We start from the raw sequence: 9,281 nt of genomic DNA on the forward strand, positions 1-9,281 counted from the left end.
TAAGTAAACCAAAACAGTATTGTGGACAGTGTCATAAACAAGTGTGTAACACACATTCAGAAAAAATTGTGAAGTGTCTCTTGCCTTGAAGTTGAGGACTCAGAGTAGTCTACTGTATATGAACACATCTGTATTTAGTATTGTAATATGTCAATTTTTTATTCACTCAATCCAATATTTATAACAATTATCAACATTTATAAACCGATGCCTTAGTTAAAATACATAAACCATTTTGAAAGTTGTAATTTTTCGTCAGTAAACTTATTTAATACCTGTGGGCTCGCCGAACCCCCCTCTTAGGCATCCAAGTTAGAAAAAAAGGCTTGGGTGTCCTAGAGTTAACATGTAGGAAGAGGGCAATCTTGGACGTTTATAAAGGAAAATGTAATGTAAAATAACTGAGATCTATTTATTCCTATTCAAGAAGTCATTTATGGTATAGAAGGACTTGTCAATGAGATTTAACTCAATCATTCTTAATACAATAATGAACATAGTAAAAGACACTTTTTATTGATTTATACAATTGATCCTTTCCTTTTTCCGCTTCTTTCTAGTCTCCGCCTTCCTGAACACTTTCCTCAAACTTTTTAGTGGTCGCTGGCTGCTATAGATTTGAAGAGATGTGGCAAATTAATTACTTGTGCAGGCGATTCCTCTGTCTTCCTCGACTCCTCTGTTTGCCTGCAGACGATGAGGATTGTTATTCACCTACCTGTCGGCTGCCGTCCCGACCGTGGTCGGCAGCCGAACTAATTCTCTTCTAACAGGGGTTCAGTTGACGGTGAATTAGCATAGTGGACAGGGCAACAGAAGGAAGCTACAGCAAACAGATAATGCTTCTGTTCTCGTAAAAGCTACTCTATTACTTCTGCAATAACACGTGATAAATTGGCGAGGTAGCAAAATATACGACTATAACTGTCAATTTACGAAAGCCAGGTCCTATTGCTTCTTGCTGCAGGACAAGAATATAAAATACAAAACATGCAATCGTATGAAAAGCACTGGATTAAAACGGTCCAGCTCTTGAACTAAAATCCGGCCGGAGTGGCCGAGCGGTTAAAGGCGCTACAGTCTGGAACCGCACGACCGCTACGGTCGCGGGTTCGAATCCTGCCTCGGGCATGGATGTGTGTGATGTCCTTAGGTTAGTTAGGTTTAAGTAGTTCTAAGTTCTAGGGGACTTATGACACAGCAGTTGAGTCCCATAGTGCTCAGAGCCATTTGAACCATTTTTTCTTGAACTAAGAGAGATAGTGAGAGAGAGAAAATAGAGAACTTTGTTCACTAACATGATGGGTAACGGAAGTCCAAGCAGGGCTCTTCGAAAAACTAATCCTGTACCATTACAAATAGCGCCAAGTCTACTACGTACTGAGTGATTAACAGCGAAGTTACTAACGCTACAGAATGTGAACTCGTAATGAATATTAAAATATGCAGCCTCGCAATTGGACTGCTCATGGCGGAAAACGGTGCTCAAAGGATGTACACCGACGCTAAGATAGAGGCTGGTCCTGAACTCTCGACCATCGTAACTGCTCACCTCCGTTGAACTCGATCAACTAGCAACAACTCGGCGATCATTGAGTCTCCTGTCATTTTTGTGACCGAGCAGCCCGCGACACAGTAAGTTTTCCCGACAAGAAAAGGACCGCAGAGCCACCTTAACCCGTGCTGTGGTTACGGCCAGAGAACGCAACCCAAGGGTTGGGACTGCTGAAACGGCGGCAAGTTACCCGAATCTGATTTGGATTTACACTCAAGAGCCAAAGAAACTGGTACACATGCGAGATATCATATAGGGTCCCCGCGAGCACGCAGAAGTGCCGCAACACGACGTGGCATGGACTCGACTAATGTCTGAAGTAGTGCTGGAGGGAACTGACACCATGAATCCTACATGGCTGTCCATACATCCGTAAGAGCATGAGGAGGTGGAGAGCTCTTCTGAACAGCACGTTGCAAGGCATCCTAGATATGCTCACTAATGTTCATGTTTGGGGAGTTCGGTGGCCAGCGGAATTGTTTAAAATTATAAGAGTGTTCCTGGAACCACCATGTAGCAATTCTGGACGTGTGGGGTCGAATGTCCTGCTGGAATTGTCCAAGTCCGTCGAAATACTCAATGGAAATGAATGGATGCGGGTGATCAGACACGATGCTTACGTACGTGTCATCTGTCATAGTTGTATCTAGACGTATCAGGGGTCCCATATCACTCCAACTACACACACCCCACCCCATTACAGAGCCTCCACCAGCTTGAACAGTCTCCTGCTGACATGCAGCGTCTATGGATTCATGAGGTTGTCTCCAAACCCATACACGTTCATCCGCTCGATACAGTTTGAATCTACTCGTCCGACCAGGCAACATGTTTCCAGACATCAACATCCACAAACATTAAGAACAACAGCTCCTGCCTTACGCTATTCTGCAGGAGAGTATGCTAGCCCAGTGTGGTACAATTCAGTACATGCAAAGCAGGTTGATGAAGCCTTAAATGACAGCTGTAGGATTGTTACAGGCTGCCTAAGGCCAACCCCCATGGACAGAGTTCAGTGTCTCGCTAGAACTGTTCCATGTGACATCAGAAGAGAGGTCGCCGCTAACATTGAGAGGCATAAATCAAATACAGTGACCTCACATCAACTCTTTGGACAACAACCTGTCAAGCCAAGACTGGAGTCCAGAACGAGTTTCCTAACAACCTCACAGCCCCTAGAAGGATCAGCTGCAGCTACCCGGCTCACCAAGTGGAAAGAAAGATCCAAACACCTGTCAAACTGGATGACACCACAAGAATCCCTGCCGCGTGGACACATGGAGTAGTGCGTGATCTGGAAGTCCTTGAACAGACTACGGACCGAAGTCGCCAGATCGAGGGACAATCTCCTTAGATGGAACTTCCAATCGTCAACCGCCAACACAACACTGTGAGAATGCGGTGAACTGCGGACAACACGACATCTCCTCAAATGTAACTCATGCCCAACCAGCTGTAGCATGAAGGACTTAAAGTCTGCAGCACCCAACGCTATCAAAGTTGCCCAATTCTGGGTGAATATTGTATAGTTTTCTTTGTATGTATTGCATATGTGTTTATTTTAGTGTACCTCTGACACGAATAAAGAAAGAACAGTCCAATGTCGGTGTTGACAGGCCAGGCGAGGAGTAAAGCGTTATGTCGTGCCGTCCTCACGGGTAGACGAGTGGGCCTTCGGCTCCGAAAGCCCTTATCAATGATGTTTCGTTGAACGGTTCGCACGCTGACACTTGTTGATGGCCCAACATTAAAATATGCAGCATTTTGCGGAGGATTGCTCTTCTATGACGTTGAACAATTCTCTTCAGTCGACGTTGCTCCCATTCTTGCAGGATCTTTTTCCGGCCGCTGCGGTGTCAGAGATCTGATGTTTTACCGGATTGCTGATACTCACGGTACGCTCGTGAAATGGTCGTATGGGAAAATCCCCACTTCATCGCTACCTCGGAGATGCTGTACCCCGTAGCTCGTGCGCCGACTATAACACCACGTTCAAACTCACTTAAATCTTGATAACCTACCATTGTAGCAGCAGTAACAGACCTAACAACTGTGCCAGATCTTTGCTGTATTATACAGGCGTTGCCGACAGCAGCGCCGTATTCTACCTGTTTACATATCTCTGTATTTGAATACACATTCCAAAGCAGTCTCTGTGGCGCTTCAGTGTAATTTACTGAGTGCGGTATCCCTTTGTCTTTGAGCAGAACTGTGCTGCAGTAGAAGCTGGTAGCACACATTCTGGCCAATCTACGACAAGTCGCCACTCTACAATTTAATTTGAAATTTTGTAGCGAAGTTTTTATTGGACTACAGTCCACAGTTGGAATATCTTCTAGAAACGTTTCAATCATATCTTCGTGCACCCTTTTTTTTCTCGTTCTTGTAAATTTCCTAGGTCATTTTCTACAGACAAGGCCTTTTGTGGCACAATTTTATAAGTTTTTCAATGTGGTCAGTGGTCCACTCGCTAATCTGGAGGCAACTATAACTTGCTGCCACGTGAAAGCCACAGGGAAACTCACGGACTTTCTGCACGTGGCCTCGCCCCGTTGCTGCACAAAACGGCGCATGTGGGCCCCGCTAACGAGGCCGGATCGGCTGTTACGAGAACTGCAGCTGACGGCCTCGAAGTATATTTCTCCACTAATGCACAGGCGGAGACTGCACGTGTTCCATTATCCGTTGGAAATAACCGTGACCCGTCCTTAGCATCCACTCGTGTGTGGCCAACTAGTGCAGCGTACTGATGATCGATATTCAAGTACTGGTCTGACGAGAGTTTTCCAAGTTTCTTCCCTTGTTGGTGGGCTACGTTCCCTGAGGATTCTTCAATAAATCTCAGTCCAGCATCTTTCGTATTCACGATTAATTTTATTTAGTCGTTCCATTTCAAATCGCTCCATGTGCGTACTCCTAGTATTTTATGGCAGTAACTGCTTCCAGTGATTGTTCTGCCACTTTGTAGTCTAACATATTTTTAACACACACACACACACAATATGTGTGTGTGTGTGTGTTTTTGTGTTTGTGGACCAATTTCAACCAAACTCCGTACACGTATACCTTGAAACATCCCCTTAGAAAGATTTATGAATTACTGTGGTGGTAAACCTCTTACGTTATTTGATTTTCAAACAGCTGAGCAAAACTGAACGTACTCAGACATTTCTCTTGGTTCAAATGGCTCTGAGCACTATGGGACTTAACATCTTAGGTCATCAGTCCCCTACAACATAGAACTACTTAAACCTAACTAACCTAAGGACATCACACACATCCATGCCCGAGGCAGGATTCTAACCTGCGACCGTAGCAGTCCCGCGGTTCCGTACTGCAGCGCCTAGAACCGCATGGCCACCGCGGCCGGCAGACATTTCTTTCTTTACTTATTCTGATCATCACTAAACTGACACACTATATTTTTAGCGCAACACAATCTGACTTTCAATAATCCCTACAAAAGAATGGCAGTAACTAACAATAACCTATACCTTTCATGAATTACTTACTTCACGAAAATCTTCGTTACCCGAACTACTGCAATACAGCGAGCGCCAACACTGCCAGCTAAATAAAAGATTCTAACTACTGAGGGCACTAACTGCTATATATAGTCTTACAAATTTCGTTTTTCTGACAGACACACGTCCACATCGTCCGCTCCCAAAACTCTGCCATCTCTCTTCCCACATCCACCACTGCTGGCGGCTCACCTCCAACTGCGCAACGCTACGCGCTGTTCACATCCAACTGCCCAACACACACTACAATAGCAAATATTCCAACAATGCAAATCAGCCACAGACTGCACACAGTACAGTCAGTTATTTTCAAACAGAGTTGCTGCACAGCAGAAGTCGGCGCCTACATCATCAGAACGTGCTGGAGATTTTAGAACTGGTAAAGTATTTTGCAGCTTTGGCATTGTAGGACCTATCATTTTTATACTGAATCTCTCTGCAGCACGCCCGCTCGCTTTGCTGCGAGTCCACCTGGCTTGTTTCTCCATGTGACCCCATTTGAGCTCTCACTACTAGTCGCAAAAATGGTTCAAATGGCTCTGAGCACTATGGGACTCAACTGCTGTGGTCATAAGTCCCCTAGAACTTAGAACTACTTAAACCTAACTAACCTAAGAACATCACACACATCCATGCCCGAGGCAGGATTCGAACCTGCGACCGTAGCGGTCGTGCGGTTCCAGACTGTAGCGCCTTTAACCGCTCGGCCACTTCGGCCGGCTACTACTAGTCGCAATACTGCATTATAGTCGGGGGGAGTAATATTTGATTCATTAGGGCCTCAAGTCATTTTCGTCAATCTGTTGCATCACAGATAGTAGGAGCCCCTTGTTCTCGAGCCAACTCTTATTCTCATAACAGTTCTGTATAACCCTATCCTTTAACTTACTGTTTGCGTCGATAATCAAATGGTTCAAATGGCTCTGAGCACTATGGGACTTAACTTCTGAGGTCATCAGTCCCCTAGAACTTAGAACTACTTAAACCTAACTAACCTAAGGACATCACACACATCCATGCCCGAGGCAGGATTCGAACCCGCGACCGTAGCGGTCGCGCGGTTCCAGACTGTAGCGCCTAGAACCGCTCGGCCGGCCATGTCGATAATCATGTGCCTTTATGTTGTGATGTATAATAAATCTCACTGTAATATTTAATCCGCATATCATTTCGTAGATATATGCAGAATCCCATTTCCTGTTGTTTATTATGATAAAAGTTCTCTTTCGTTTTCTCTGAGTAGATTACGATATTTATTAAAAAAATGTTCAAATGTGTGTGAAATCTTATGGGACTTAACTGCTAGGTCATCAGTCCCTAAGCTTACACACTACTTAACCTAAATTATCCTAAGGACAAACACACACACCCATGCTCGAGGGAGGACTTGAACCTCCGCTAGGACCAGCCGCACGGTCCATGACTGCAGCGCCTCAGACCGTTCGGCTAATCCCGCGCGGCTGTTATTTATTAAATTATTGTGAGTGTGCACTCCTCATTTTACTAACTAGTAGGATCCACCATCATTTCCTTTCGTTACCGTTGTGCACATAATTAATTAGGTGGTAGGTAAGAAGGGGGTCGAGTGCATGTCTCGTTCTCATACAAAATTCGTCAGAATTAAAGAGGTGCAAACTGTTCTCCACCCCAGCACCTCGCAAAGTTTCTTAGAATAACCTTCTCATGCAAATAGAAAAGTGCGGCGAGTGAATTTAACTTACACTGCGGTGACAAAAGTCATGAGATTTCTCCTAATATCGTGTCGGAACTCCTTTTGCCCGGCGTAATGCGGCACCTGGACGTATCATGGACTCAATAAGTTGTTGGAGGCCCCTGTAGAAATATTGAGTCATGCGACTTCTGCAGCCGTCCATAATTGTTGTGCACCAACTGACCTTTCGATTATATCCCATAAATGTTCGACCGGATTCATGTCGGGCGATCTGGGTGGCCAAATTATTCGCTCTTATGGCCCACAATGTTCTTCAAACCAATCGCGAACAATTGCAGTCCGGTGACATAGCGTAATGCCATCCATAAAAATTTCATCGTTGTTTGGGAATGAAGCCCAGGGTCTGAAAGTATCCGAACATAACATAAGAACCAGTTCATTTCATGTAAACCAGGGCTTAACAACTGGCCGGTTTTGAGCGCGAGTACTCGCGTCTGCTCAGGCAAGTGCTCGCGAGCAGGTGCAAGGTCGCGGAGTAGGGAGGGAGGGGAGGGAGGGAGGGGAAATGCGCGCGCACGTTTGAATGTGATCTCGCGTTCTTAGCAGATTTAACTAGCCATCTGAATGCTTTGAACATTTTACTACAAGGTAAAGATCTGCTAATTACTCATTTCATAGATCGAATACGAGCTTTTAAAATGAAATTGACACTTTGGGTGAGTCAGCTGGAAACAGGAAACCTAGCTCATTTTCCTAAATTATCATCCATGCAAGATGTTCACAAAGACTGTGAACGTTATTCACATAGTTTAGTTGATCAGCGCTTTCAAGATCTGACAGCACTAGACAGTGATTTTGATCTGTTCTCTCCATATTCAGCGAATATTTAAGAGATTCGTCCTGAGCTGCAGCAAGAAATTATTGACCTGCAGTGTGACAGAGGATACAGAGACAAATTTCAGAACAAGAAAAACATTTTGGAATTCTACAGACACTTCCCTCAGGATAGATTTCCTCGTTTGCACGAACTGGCGGCTACAATAATATCAATGTTCGGTTCCACGTATGTTTGTGAGCAACTGTTCTCTGCTATGAAATGTAACAAGACGCGCCTGAGAAACGCATTGTCTGATCGAAATTTAAACTGCACGCTGCGCCTAAAATGCACAAGAACAATTACTCCGAACATAGACGCAATTGTAAAGGGCAGAAATTACAAGAAAACCGAGAATCCCACACTTCAGTGACACGTTTTATTGTGTAACAGTTCACAAATTAATGCGAATGTAGGGGCATACACTAAGCTAATAAAATTATGTGGCACGTGTACATTCTCCTTTATTTGTTTCATTTGTCGCAGTAATAATTCGTGAGTGATATCCCTGCAGGTGGCCGCGGATTTACATTGACTGGCGGCAGCTGTTGTGTGCCCCACGTGACTTTCCCACTCTCCGCTCTGGTCCGGTAGTGGTGGTAGCGTGCTCGCGCTGCTCCGTGCTCGCGCCTTGCTGCTCACAGCTTGCTCCGTGAGCACGTATGTTGTGAAGCCCTGATGTAAACATACCCCACACCATTATGGAGTCACGACCAACTTGCACACTGCCTTGTTGACAGCTGGTGTCCATGGCTTCGCTGGGTCTCCGCCACACTCGAACCCAACCGTCAGCTGGAACTGGGATTCATCTGACAAGACCACGGTTTTCCAATCGTCTAAGGCGCAAGTGATGTGGTCAGGAACCGAGGAGGGGCGCTGCAGCCGATGTTGTGCTGTTAGAGAAAGACACACGTGTTGGTCGCCTGCTGCCCGAGCTCATTTAACGCAAAAATTTCTCCGCACCGTCCTAACGAATATGTTCCTCCTACGCCCCACATTGATTTCTACGATTGTTTCACGCATTGTAGCTTGCCGGTTAGCGCTGACAGCTGTACACAAACTCCGCTGCGTTGTCCGTGGTGACATGTAATGCCTGAACTTTGGTATTCTCGGCACTCTCTTGACACCGTTGATCTCAGAATATTGAGGTCTCTAACTATTTCCGAAATGGGATATCCCATGCATCTACCTCCAACTACCATTCCGCGGTCAAAGTCTGTTAATTCGTTACAGATAATTTTGCTTGACACAGGCTGACAGGAACATATTGCAGTTGGTAAAGTGATGTTAGTTCGCGATTTTAACACAGACATGACATTCGTCATTGATGATGGTTTTTATCACTTGAGGAGGGCTGAGAACTTTGCTTAGACACGCCAACTGTTACTCTGCGGCAGTCTGTAACTGCTCCCTATACTATATCACATAGCATTTACAGGGGATAGGCAAAATAATGTGAACACCTGTACTTACTTGGTTCAAATCAAATGGTTCAAATGGCTCTAAGCACTATCGGACTTAACATCTGAGGTCATCGGTCCCCTAGACTTAGAACTACTTAAACCTAAATAACCTAAGAACAACACACACATCCATGCCCGAGGCAGGATTGGAACCTGCGACCGTAGCAGCAGCACGGTTCCGGACTGAATCGCC

Source organism: Schistocerca nitens, chromosome 2 (genome assembly GCF_023898315.1).
Source record: "Schistocerca nitens isolate TAMUIC-IGC-003100 chromosome 2, iqSchNite1.1, whole genome shotgun sequence".
NCBI classification, from domain to species: domain Eukaryota; kingdom Metazoa; phylum Arthropoda; class Insecta; order Orthoptera; family Acrididae; genus Schistocerca; species Schistocerca nitens.